The following is a 14303-nucleotide window of genomic DNA, read 5'->3' as shown; positions in this document are numbered from 1 at the left end:
GAATGAAAGAACGAATGGGTGAATAAAATCAGAATGTTTATAATGGTTCTTCTTTTTTGTACTTTGCAGATACTTTAAGTTTGAAGAGTTTCTTAAAGTGGATGACATTAGTACATTGTTTGATTGCTTTGCTTAATCCATTCCATAGTGAAATTCCACATACTGATATACTGAAGGTTCTAAGTGTTGTACGTGCGTACAAATGTTTTAAATTACATTTTTCTCCAAGATTGTATTTCTCCTCTTTTGTTGAGAAGAGTTGCTGTATATTCTTGGGAAGCAGGTTATAGTTTGCTTCGTGTATAATTTTAGCTGTTTACAATTTCATTATGTCCTGGAATTTCAGTATCTTTGATTCAATAAATAAAGGGTTTGTATGTTTTCTATATCCAACATTATGTATTATTCTTACTGAAGTTTTCTGTAACACTGTTAGAGAATGAAGTGTACTGTTGAAATTATTTCCCCATATTTCTACACAGTAACTCAGATATGGTAACACTAATGAGCAGTAGAGAATGTGAAGTGATTTTTGGTCTAGAACGTATTTGGCTTTATTAATTATTGACGTGTTTCTTGCTACTTTATGTTGTATATTTTTTACATGAGATTTCCAGTTCAATTGATCATCAATCATTATTCCTAGGAATTTGGTTTCATTTACTCTTTCAATTTCTATTCCGTCTATTTGTATTTGTGTTTGACTATGTCTTCTACTGTTACCAAATAGCATTATTTTAGTTTTACTGACATTCAATGATAGTCTGTTTTTGTCAAACCATTCTTTTAATGTGTTCATTTCTTCTGTTATTATTTGTATTATCTTCTGTGTGTTCTCTCCTGAACAAAACGCTGTTGTATCATCCGCAAATAATACTAACTTTAAATCTTTTGAAACTTTACAAATGTCATTTATATAGAGATTGAATAATTTAGGTCCTAGTATTGATCCCTGAGGTACACCACAGGATATAGTTAGCGTTGTAGAAGTGTGTTCGCCTAGCTTCACGTATTGTTTCCTGTTCGTTAGATAACTTCTTATCCAGTTTAAGACTAACCCTCTGATGCAATATCGTTCTAGTTTTTTGATTATAATATTGTCATTAATTGTGTCAAATGCTTTAGTTAGATCCATAAACACTGCTGCCGCACATTTTTTACAATCTATTACATTGGAAGTTTCATCTGTAATTTAAATTAAAGCCATTGAAGTTGAAACATTAGCTCTGTATCCATATTGGTTCTCTTCAAGTATTCTATTTTTATTTATGAAACTCTCTAATCTGTTATTGAACAGTTTTTCAATGATTTTAGAAAATTGTGGAAGTAAAGACACAGGTCTATAATTTCTAAATACATGTTTGTTTCCAGTCTTATAAATTGGTGAAACTTTTGCTATTTTCATTTTGTTTGGAAATGTACCTGTTTGAAATGATAGGTTCCTAATATACATCAATGGTCCTGAGATCTCTTCCATAACATTTTTTATCGTTTCCATATCAATTCCGTTACAATCAGTTGAAGTCTTAGATTTACATTTTTTCACGATTGTAACTATTTCCTCCTGTGTCACATTACTGAGGAATATGGAGTTGAGATTTCGCTCTATGTTATCATTATAGTCCTCAATCAAAACTGGGTCTGGAATCCTTTCTTCCAATTTTGGTCCAATATTTACAAAGTAATTATTAAAGCTTTCAACTACTTCCTTTATGTTGTTATAATGTTTATTTCCGTCTATGAAGTATTGGGGGTAATCCCTCTTAGTGCCATTTTTAATAATGCTATTGAGGATGCTCCATGTTGCTCTCATATTATTTTTGTTCCTGTCCAATAATTCACTGTAATATTCTATTCTACATGATCGTAATATGTTTGTTAACTTGTTTTTATACTTTTTGTACTTAACTTCTTAACTACTTAACATTAGTTTTGGTTGATACCAAAAACTTGGGTATCAATCCGATACCAAGTAGTTAGAGAATCATACATTGGTCATATTTAAAGTCCACATGGGTCCAGGGACATATTTCCTGAGTTTATAAACATAATATAAATAAATAAATAAAAAAACGAAAGAAGATGTAGTTATGCCAAAAAATATTGACATAATCATAGTAGTATCAACTAGATGCGCTACTGTACTTGATATCATTACAGTGGATGTTAGGTGAAGATCCATCAATACCGTTTGTTTACATAGACCGGTAGTTTTCAGAGGCGCTATAGTACCGAATATGATTCATTATTATTGCGGTACTATACTAATACCGGTATACAATACAACCCTAGTCTGCACATAGAAAGACGAGAGAGCTAGCCAAAGAGCTAAAAGCCAGAGTTGTCAGCACATACTCAAGTTGTCAGGGTGTGAGGTTTACACACATACTATCGCACAGCCACACTTGCTGGCATCAGTTAGACTCTCGCTCAGTCCAGGTCAAGGCACCACTGTAAACTGAATGGTCCAGCTTCTACATCCTGCCCAGGGCTTGAAGCCAGATTTGCAGATTGAGAGGCGGGAGCGCGAGACAAGTAGCTGGCATCGATTAGACCAGGGGTGTCAAACTCATTTTAGCTCAGGGGCCGCGTGGAGGAAAATCTGTGCAACACCCGCGCCAGACTACTAAAACCATGGCATTAAAACTAAAAAATAAACACAACTTCATTATGTTTTCTTTGTCTTACTTAGGCCGTAAATAGAAAAAACACATTCTGAATGAATGTTTATAACTGAATATGTATGCATAAAATGCGTTTTATTTTGCATTATTTTGTTTCATGAATGAGGTAATGTTTATAACAACCTTCTTCCAAAACACAATATAGAATGTGAGATATAACAGGATAATGCTTACATTAATCATTTATTTTCAAAACGGTTACAAAAAAAGTGGGACCCAAAAAATTTACTGTTGGACCCCATTTTTATGACTTGATGGGGTCCCTGGGACTCTGTTTTGAAAATTCCTAGCGCCAACACTGATGGAGTATTGGTGTGTGCAAAACAGCAGCAGGCGGCTGTGGCCTACAGCCCGATTTTAATACTAATCAAATATCATAGATATCATATATCATAGATAATTCATTTGTGGGCTGGATATGGCCCACGGGCCTTGACTTTGACCCACTTTATTCACTTTTTGCCTCACAAGAACATGGACATCCAATTTAAACTTTATTCTTTATAGTATTATTCACTTGTTTGATTGCACAAAGTCATTCTACTTTGTTTTTGAGGGTTTTATTAGAAAAGGAAAAGTATGAATTTGCCTAAATGAGGTGAATGGATTTCATGTGTTTTTCCTGGATGTTAACTATACTGAGGGGAATATGGACTTTTAGAGGGAAGAGTGTGTTTGCAGGAGTTCCTTTGCTGAAGCAATTTCTTCACACACTTTGACTTTTTGCATTTGTCAGCCAGCTTTTTGCTTTGGGATCAGTGCAGCAAAAAATGGAAGGGGAGATTTTTGCATGTTAGTAGCTCTTAGAAATGCATAGAAAAGCAATCCCCCTAAGTCCTGCATGTTGCTCTCTCTCTCGGAGTGTTACCTTTTGGTACAGCAGGCACATGAATCCCAAATGAATAATAAATGCATGTTTTCACACACATACAGATATTGAAGTGGGAAACCTTTAGATTTACGATGTCATGAATACAGAACTAGAGACGCTTGCCATAAAACCCAATAAATACCACAAAGGTCGTTTGTCTTGTCAAATATTGCCACCGCTCCATAATGGCTCATCTAAGCTACCATTTATCATTTTCTTTTGGTATTAAGAGGCGCCAATAAGAACTGTCGGGCCCACCTGTGCTTTCTGAGTCTTCTTCTCGGTTCGCAGTTCTTCATTGTGTTTCTTTGCGGCGTCTTAACCTAACACAGGAAAACGTCAACATTATTTAAGCAGACACATACTTTGACATGAGGTCCTGTTAACAATTAGTGTTACCTCACTGGTTCAGGTGAAGACTGCACTGCAGCAATACTTCTTCCTGTGGTTGAAAGAAGTTGAAAAATGAGCACTCGTTATGTGAAATCCAATTTCCTTCATTTTCATATCTGTGTGAGAGGGCAATAAACTCAAGAGAATTCTCATTATGTGGGTACACACTATTTTATAGAACGCGCTCATCGGCAAATCAACGTAGTGTTGCTGCGGCTGGCGTCAGAAGGGCCTTTATGGTGAACTTGATTAAAAGAAAATTGCTTTCAAGCGCTCTCAGCAGGCTGGGAGGTTGAGTAGGAGAGCTCTTGCATCAAGTGCTGCTTGAGTTTCACCAACTGGGCTCAGGAAACAAGATGAAGAAATGCTGTGAAAGTGAAAGTGCTTAAGGACAAAAAGAGTGCGGGCAGTGGCGACATGGTGGCGCAACTTCAATTTATTTGCATTCTCTCAAGAAATGAACAATCTCTCAATTAATGTTTGTTGATATTCCTAATAATCAGCAGTTCAAATTCATGCTATATTTCTGTGCCGCACAAAGCTATCAGATCTAAGGCTTGTTTCATTTTCTGCTACTTGCAATTTATTCCTGCTCCAAATGGAAATGGCAGCAGCAAATCAACGGTCCCTGATTGTCTTTTAAAAGGACAGAGCGAGCACCACTGAATAATTTTACTAGTTTTGCTTGTTTTGTCTTTTAGTGCTTGGAATACCATTGAAAATCCATTACTGCGCCACTTTAACTTTTACGACTGCTCCTCGGCCGGCGCGGGTTTTGGGGACCGCGGTCTGGTGGCCTGCCAAAGACCTCGCTGAGGGTGTGAGGCTTTTATTCAGTTATTATTATTTTTTATTTATTTAATATTTTTAAAATGTTCTTTATTCATTTGTGTGTGGCGTTGCGCAGGTCTTGCTTCCTGTTGGGTGAGGTCCGTGCCCGTGTGGCCCGACCTTGGGCTGTGGGGTCTGTGTTGATGACTTGATGCGGTGGCGGCGCGGCCCCCTTGTCTGGACTAGATGCTGTGTCTCGGTTGTTTGGGCGGTGGTGTGTTTGTGCGGGTTTGCATTGGGGTGGTGGGGTCTTTTGGTGGGAGAGGTGTTAATGTTCTTGTTTGCATGTTGGCGTTTGGGCTGACTGGCGGGCTGGAGCCTGCCGGTCTCCGTGATCCTGTTGGCGTGTGTTTGCCGGTCGCAGTTTTTTCGTCCGCTTTGATTTGATGGAATGGTGCTGGCTGTCTGGGGGTATTGCAGCTGCTGTTTCTGCTGCTGTTTGTTTGCAGTGAGGGCGCCCGTGGCTGCTGGGTCTACTGCAGGGGGGTGGCTGATGTTGTGAGTGGTGGTGGTTTTCAGGGCTGACGAACTTGCCAGCTTCATCCGTGTTTATTTTCGAATCGGTTGGCTTGTTGGGTGTGGGCCTGGGGTGCCCTTGCGCCCTGCCGTGCCCAGTGTCAAGCCATCATCTGGAGTGGGCTTGTCAGGAGTTGTCCCTGGGTGTGTGTGGGGCTTGGGGGAGATCGGCTGGTTTTCAGTGGGCAGTGGGTGCCGGGACTTGATTACTGTCCCGCCGGCCTGTGTATGGATTTGTTGTTGTATATATGTGTGCATGTGTGTGTGTGTGTGCGTGCGTGTGTGTGTGTGTGTGTGTGTGTGTGTGTGTGTGTGTGTGTGTGTGTGTGTGTGTGTGTGTGTGTGTGTGTGTGTGTGTGTGTGTGTGTGTTTGTGGATGGATGAATGTAGGTACGTAAATGTGTGTATGTATGTATGTATATGTATGAGTAGGTATGTGTGTAGATATGTATGTACATATGTGTGTGTGTGTATATATATATATATATATATATATATATATATATATATATATATATATTTTTTTTTTTCTCAGGCTACTGCATCCAGACTGCGTGTCTGGAGCTCCTGGGTCCAACCGCCCATTCCTTCCGGGTGCCCGTCTTTGTTGGGGTCTGCTGGATCTAGTCCCCGCATCTATTGTGGTAGCTTAGTGCTGCGAGTCGGCCAGCTGCTGGGGTAATGACCTTGTGTGTCAGCATGTCTGTGATTTTCTTATAATAGATTTTATAAATACATATATATATATATATATATATATATATATATATATATATATATATATACAATTATTATTAGTATTTATTTATTTTTATATTTTCTTATTATTTTTTATTTTTCCCCTCCCTCAGGGGGGAAACTCGACAGGGCGGTTGCTGGTTGTTCCAACTCCATCGTTGGGGTCCCTGTGGGTGGGGTGGGTCTCTGGACCTCCCGGGCGGGGCGTCCCGCCTTTTTGCCTGTGTGGGGTGTAGTCTCTCGCTGGCTTGAGGTCTGGCTGTCCCCTACTTCTCTCGTGCCTTGTCCTCGTGCGTCAGTCTGCGGCCTGCTGCTGGCTCTTACGGGTGGCACAGTGGGCCTGGCTCCGGGGTTCCTGTCGTTGGCCGGCCTGGCTGCGTGGGGCCGGTGGTCCCTGGTTCCCCGGGTGCCACACCTGCTGTTTGTGGGTTGGGCTCTCTGGGTGGATGGGGCCGTACTCTGGCTCCCACACACACTGGGAGTCAAATATATTGTACATACAAGTACACATATACTCACATACATACATACTTACATAGCTACCTAAGCTCCCACATACACACACAAATACAGTGCATACTCACATACTCAAATTTCGTACACCCACACGCACATTCACTCTACAAACATACATGTACACATACTGTACATATACATTCACTGTACAAACATACATATACACATTCTGTACATACACAAGTAAATATACATACATACACTCATGCACATAATCACGTTACATCAAACATATAATAACGTTGTTGCTCTAGGGGAAACTGGGTAACACATGGCACACCGACAAAGCTTAACCTAATGTTACTATAACAATCTACAAGATGAATATATGTTGCTTCTCTTTCTTCCCCTCCATTTTTCTGCATTACTTTGTATCTTTAGTTATCATTACGTATATGTATTGTTGCATTTGAACAACTGTATTGTTGATAATAGAGGTAAATTATTGGTATTGTTCATTATCAATAGCGCTATTTCTATCGGTATTGGTATTGCTCCATTTTTAGTGTAATAATGCTCATTGTCATTTTTGTATCATTATTTATTTCGCTAACTGCTTCTTTTCTTTCACTTTTACTATTGTATTTGTACATATCGAATTTGTTGATGTTGCTCTATTGTTGTTGTTATGGTTGTGTTTGCTGTTGTTTTTGTCTCTCTGTCAAATCCCCCTCTTGTCCCCACAATTTCCCCTTGTCTTCCTTTTTTTGTCTTTCTATCCCCTCCTGCTCTGGCCCGGCTGCACCAAATGATAATAGAAATACATTTAATAAAGTCAAATACATATAAGGAAACAAGAGAAGTATCCTACATTTTTCTTTTGTAAAGTAAACCTGACCAGCCCATATGGGCATCAACATCAACTATATGATTTGCCTGAGAAGCTGGAAAGGACAAAAAAAAACAACAAAAAAAACTAATGCAAATGGCAGCAGCATATCAACGGCCCCTGATTGTCTTTTAAAAGGACAGGGCAAGCGCAACTGAATAATTTCACTAGTTTTGCTTGTTTTGTCTTTTAGTGCTTATAATACCATTGAAAATCCATTGCTGTGGCACTTTAACTTTTACGACTGCTCTTAAAAAATTACACCAAATTGAACTTGATTTAAATATGAAAATCCACCGACATAATGCGCCAGCTACAGGAGCAAAGATAATGGACCGAAACTAACAGGTGCTTCTGGACGGTTAAGCTGCATAAAAACACAGATTTCTTGACATGATCCATCCATTTCTATCACTTATTCCCTTTTGGGGGTGCTGGGGGCGCTGGTGCCTATCTCAGGAAGGCGGGGTACACCCTGGACAAGTAGATTTCTTGACATGTTGCTCAGAAATACCTGAAAACTGCCATTCTGTGAAAGTGTGACGTCAAAGGATTATCCATATATGTTATGAATTTATTTTATACCATATACCTGAAAGTCTTTTTTTTTTTTTCTTTAAAACGGTCCGTAAAACATAATTTATGCATCATAACATGCTATGTAGACCACAAGTAAGTGTTTTAAATGTATAAAAAAAACATCATAGTCTGACCCTTTTAAGAAAAGACACAAATATTTGTGCATACTTTTTTGTCGGAGTTTCTTTCAGGAATGTTTTAAAATGAGTTACTTGAATAATGTCATTTATTTGCACAAAACTTGGTAGCAGTTTTATCTTAAGTTCTTTCAGGCTGTATTTTGGAGAGAAATTTGCCAGAGAGAACACCAGTTGGAGTCTTATAATTTATTTATGAACTGAATACATGCATAGGTCTGATCACTGACACTATATCAATTAAGGTATAAAAGAGCTTTTTCAGACAAAATTAATTGCATTATTAATCTAAGTGTGTTCATAAGTGATTAGTGCAATCATTTTACATATTAAATACATATTCACTAGAGGTGCGAAACTTTGGGTGTCCCACAATTCGATTCAATATCGATTCTTGGGGTCACGATTCGATTCAAAATTGATTTTATTTTTTCAATTCAACACGATTCTCGATTCAGAAACTATTTTTTACCGATTTAAAAGGATTCTTTATTCATTCAATACATAGGATTTCAGCAGGATCTACCCCAGCCTGCTGACATGCTAGCAGATTAGTAGATTTTTGTAAAAAAGCTTTTATAATTGTAAAGGAAAATGTTTTATCAACTGATTGCAATAATGTAAATTTGTTTTAACTATTAAACGAACCAAAAATATATCTTCTTTTATCTTTGTGAAAATATTGGACACAGTGTGTTGTCAAGCTTATGAGATGCGATGCAAGTGTAAGCCACTGTGACACTAATGTTCTTTTTTTTTATTTTTATGAATGTCTAATGATAATGTCAATGAGGGATTTTTAATCACTTCTATGCTGAAATTATAACTAATATTGATACTGTTGTTGATATTATTCATTTTTGTTTCACTACTTTTGGTTTGTTCTGTGTCATGTTTGTGTCTTCCCTCAATTGCTCTGTTTATTGCAGTTCTGAGTGTTGCTGGGTCAGGTTTGGTTTTGGAATTGGATTGCATTGTTATGGTATTGCTGTGTATTGTTTTGTTGGACTGATTAAAAAAAAATAGAAAAATTTTTTGAAAATGAGAATCGATTCTGAATCGCACAACGTGAGAATCGCGATTCAAATTCGAATCTATTTTTCCCTACACCCCTAATATTCACAGTATATACAAATATGTTATCAGTAAATAGCAATACTCACCAGAGTGGTTTAGTCACTGGGAGGAGGGATGCTGATGTGACGACACTGACACCCACTGCTGAAAAAAATATAACAAAGAAAAGTAATTTTTGCATCTTTGGAATAAGTGATATGGATGAACAGTTGTGTGGCGAGCTATGCTACCAAGTGTTTTCCCAGCATGCATTGAGTGAAAAATGGCCAAACATTTCTCCTCCGGATCCTGTTCTGGTGTGAAAGGACGTGAGACGCTGCTGACAGACGTGACATAAGACATGGATACATGTAGCCCAAAGACAAAACACTCCAGTGAGCGTGCTCAGACGGCCGAAACGTTTATTCTGACAAACTCATCCCACGCGACTGACGGATCGATAGCTGCCGTCACACACCGGAGAACACGCAGCCGTCAAGGTCTGAAAATGGAAGCTAGGCTTGATTTACGAGCATGAATTAAGATGGAGGAACATTCACACAACAACTATGTTGTACTGATATTGTCTCCCTCTTGCTATTATCCTGTACTCACCTTGTAACCATATTGAACTCATCAAATATTCATCTTGTACCATCTTTTACTTAACCTATACTCAACTGGTACCATCTTTTACTTATCCTGTATTCATCTTTTACTCGTCTTGCACTCATTTTGTAGTCATCCTTTTCTCATCCTGTACTCAACTTGCACTCATCTAGTACTCTTATTATCCTCTACTGATATTGTACTCATCTTGTTCTCATCCTTTACTGATATTGTGCCCATCTTTTACTCATTTTGCTTTTATCCTGTACTCATCTTGTACTCATCGTGTATTCATCTTGTATCATCTTTTACTTATTCTGTACTCATCTTGTACTCAACTTGTACCATCTTTTACTTATCCTGTACTCATCTTGTACTCAACTTGTACCATCTTTTACTTATCCCGTACTCATCTTGTACTCGTCCTGCACTCAATTTGTAGTCATCTTGTTCTTATCCTGTACTCAACTTGTAGTCAGCTTGTACTCAATCTAGTACTCGTCTTGTTATTAATTTCTACTGAGGGGACAGAGTGGCGAAGTTGGTAAAGTGGCTGTGCCAGCAATCTGAGGGTTACTGGTTCAATCCCCACCTTCTACCATCCTAGTCACGTCCGTTGTGTCCTTAGGCAAGACACTTCACCCTTGCTCCTGATGGGTCCTGGTGAGCGCCTTGCATGACAGCTCCCGCCGTCAGTGTGTGAATGTGTGTGTGTGAATGGGCGAATGTGGAAATACTGTCAAAGCGCTTTGGGCTCCTTAAAAAGGGGTAGAAAAGCGCTATACAAGTACAACCCATTTACCATTGATATTGTAACCATCCTTTACTCATTTTGTACTCCTCTTGCTCTTATCCTCTACTCATCTTGCACCTATATTGTACTCATTGTGTATTAATCTTGTACCATCTTGTACCCATTTTGTAGTCATCTTGTTCTCATCCTGTACTTAACTTGTACTCATCTAGTGCTATTCTTGTACCATCTTATATTTATTTTGTACTCATTCTGTATTTATCTTGTACCAACATTATTTACCCATCTTGTACTCATTTGGTAGTCATCTTGTTCTCATCCTGTAGTCAACTTGTACTCGTATAGTACTCTTCTTCTACCATCTTATATTTATTTTCTACTCATTCTATATTTATCTTGCACCAACATTTTTTACCCATCTTTCACTCATTTTGTAGTCATCTGGTACCCATTTTGTACTAATCTTGTAATCATATTGTACCCATCCTGTACTCATCTCTGTTTGTACTCATCTTTTAGCCATCTTGTACTCATTTTGTATTCATTTTGTACTCATCTTGTACCCATTATTTACCCATCCTGTACTCATCTTCTACCTATCTTGTACTCGTTTTGTACCCGTCTCGTACTCAATTTGCGTCCATCTTTTACTCATCTTGTCCTTGTTTGGTATTCATCTTGTACTCAACTTCTATCCATTTTTACTCATCTTGTCCTCATGTTGTACTTGTTTTGTAGCCATCTCGTACTCATCTTGTACCTATCTCATTGATAACGAAGATGATGATGGGGATGAAAAAAAAACCTTTGTGCATATTTGCTTAAGTCCAAAGGTTCAACTCCAGAGGGAGATGGACGATAATGCATATTATTATGTAATGAAACTATCATAATCTCTGTGGGTTACTGAAGTTGCAACGTCGTCACAAAGAAGTAGTAATATTTGAATGACGTGGAACCCTTTAAGTACCCATCAGTGCTGCACGACCACATAACCCTTTGAAGTTATTCCAAGATGGCGTCTCTCCAACACCACCCTGTAAATATTAATATTCATGTGTCTGCTGGGTGCGTTTGTGCGATGACTGTCTCATTAGCCTTTGATTCCCTTGCTCGGCCTGTCAGAGTGCCGACAACACGCCGTCGTTTGAAGTGCGTAGAACAGCTGCTCGCATTGATCTCTGCACACTTTCTGTGGCGGTCCACTGATGCTGCCCACAGGCGGCCATGAAAAGATTCTCTTAGTCCGACACGTAGCCTCTACGTGTCAGTCATCTACACTTCAAATCCTCTCAACTTGTTCACCATCTCAAATGTACAAGAAACGCAAAATTTTGACACTACACTACATTACACACTACATTACATACCATATTACATACTACAGTACACACTATATTACATACTACAGCACACGCTATATTACATACTACAGTACACCTTACATTACATACCACATTACATACTACAGTACACACTACATAACATACACATTACATACTACAGTACACACTACATTACATAATACAGTACACACTACATCACATACTACATTACATATTACAATACACACTACCATACACGCTACATAACATACCACATTACAAACTACACTAAATGCTGCACTACACACTACAATACATACTACATTACACACTACAATGCACATTGCATTACATACTGCCTTACACACTACATTACAAACGACACTACACACAAATTTCACACTAATACACATGCTACATTACATACCATATTAGACACAACATTATATACTACAGTACATGCTACATTACAGACGACATTACATACTACATTACACATTACAGTACACACTACCATACACGCTAAAGGGCATACCACATTACAAACTACACACTATAATATATACTACATTACACACTACAATGCACATTGCTTTACATACTACCTTACTCACTACATTGCATACTACACTACAAACAACACTACACACACATTTCACACTGTTATACATGCTACATTACATACCATATTACACACTACATTATGTACCATGCTACATATTACATCACACAATTCATCACATACTACATTATTCACTACATCACACACTACATTGCATACTACATTACATATTACATTGTTTTATGCAGTTAGTATGATAACAGTGTATTCGGACTAGTGCACTAATAATAATAATAATAATAATAATAATAATAATAATAATAATAATAAGGCATTTCAAGTGGAGATGGTACTTCCCTGGCAGCGTGTTAACTGATGCTGTTGCTGATTAGGTCAAAGCAGCTTAATGGCGCTAATGAAGAGAGCGAGGACAAACAGGTATTCACATATCACGTAGTTTTTTGCACTTCATCGTTGAAATGCATCAGATGGAATGTTGACAATAATGTCACAGCAAAGTTTTCTCTTGCTGCCAACAAAAGAATGTTATCAGTCTTCAAACCATTTTTTTAAATATAATTTTGGCCCCATTTTTGAACACATGCAGCCAAAAAGCAAAAAAAAAAAAAAAACATGCTGGGCTGATACTAGAAAGTCTTATTAGATTAACGAAGGATGCTTTACATACCTCAGACGTACCTCAGCTGTACCTCAAGTTCAGCGCTTGTCAGGTGGAGGCTGAAGAAGAAGATGCTCCTTCACCAACACCTCCTTGCCTCTGACACTCTCTCTGTTCCAGCCTCACCATCAGACCTCCCTCATCCTCCTCCCTCTTTTTTTGTCTTTTTTACTCCACCCCTTTTGTATCCCGCATCTCCCACCACCCAAGTCCTCAAACTTACCAGTGTTACTTTTCTTGCAAAACACTGAACTTTCATGAATCCATATAATTTCAAACAAGTGCTATGAATAAATATCATATTAATATCATGGTGTGTCTTGGTCTTGTCCCCAGGATGCAAAGCCAGAAGACGGCCTAACAGGTAAAAATGTATTCAATAAACAAGACCAGTGCAAGATGGGGGTGCACAGAAAGGAAAAGACAGCATAGCGGTACAAAGCACGAGAAGACCAGGCTGGCATATAAGGCATTCTTGACTGGCAAACAGGAACAGGTGTTTCCTGATTTCCAATCAGGGACAGGTGAGGAAACCAGTGCCCAGACTAGAGAATTGGTAACATAAGGAGACAAACAGGAAGTGGAAGTGAAAATAAAGAGCGCTGGAAAGGAAACTAACAAAACTCAGGAGTGCAAACAAAAATTCACGTAAACCGGTTTGCTTCACAGGCCAACGTTGTGTAGTAATAGAGAGGATCCCATCTTTGGATTGATCAGGAGCCGATATTTGCCTTATTTTCACTGATGAATCTTTATTGCAGCTATGTCCATGTGTTGACATGCTAAAGGTTGTATTCACGTGAAAGTTTCCTTGAAAAGCGAGATACAATTTAATTTCCATATTCCTTGTTACACAAACACGGGAGTTGCGTGAATTCTAAGAAGGTGCGTGTCTTGCTAGAACACCCTTCTAAGATACCTATTCATGGTGGAAAATAAAGTAGAGTTATTCAAATTACCTATATCACTGGAGGAATAAAGGACAAGGAATAGCTAATCATGCTACACACAGACACCGAGCAGGACGACACAGGAAGCTGATCACTAAAGCTTCAATGTAAAGTAGGAGGGATCAATCCAGGTGTCGATACCTACTATGGTACCACCGTACAAACGATACCAAAGTGATTAGATCGATATTATTATTTTAACAAAAAGAATTTTTGGTGTTTCTTGTTATTGCTTACAAAATAAAGGAGTACGTTTTTTTTTTATACAGGAAGG

At 38.4% G+C, this 14303-nt stretch overlaps 1 long non-coding RNA gene across 2 annotated transcripts in view; it reads right to left on the bottom strand.

Moving 5' to 3' along the window:
- LOC133560609 (uncharacterized) overlaps positions 1 to 13199 on the bottom strand; it is a 79848-nt gene extending 66649 nt beyond the window's left edge. For both annotated transcript variants that reach the window (XR_009808494.1, XR_009808495.1), the window contains exons 1-4: positions 13089 to 13199; positions 9258 to 9315; positions 3955 to 3997; positions 3814 to 3878 (exon numbers count right to left, since the gene is read on the bottom strand). This is a non-coding gene — a long non-coding RNA (uncharacterized LOC133560609). The remainder of the gene's footprint in view (positions 1 to 3813; positions 3879 to 3954; positions 3998 to 9257; positions 9316 to 13088) is intronic.
- Between the last annotated feature and the right edge of the window lie 1104 nt (positions 13200 to 14303).

Source organism: Nerophis ophidion, linkage group LG10 (genome assembly GCF_033978795.1).
Source record: "Nerophis ophidion isolate RoL-2023_Sa linkage group LG10, RoL_Noph_v1.0, whole genome shotgun sequence".
NCBI lineage: Eukaryota > Metazoa > Chordata > Actinopteri > Syngnathiformes > Syngnathidae > Nerophis > Nerophis ophidion.
The sequence above is the reverse complement of the archived record's forward strand: the minus strand, read 5'-3'. Positions and strand labels throughout refer to the sequence as shown.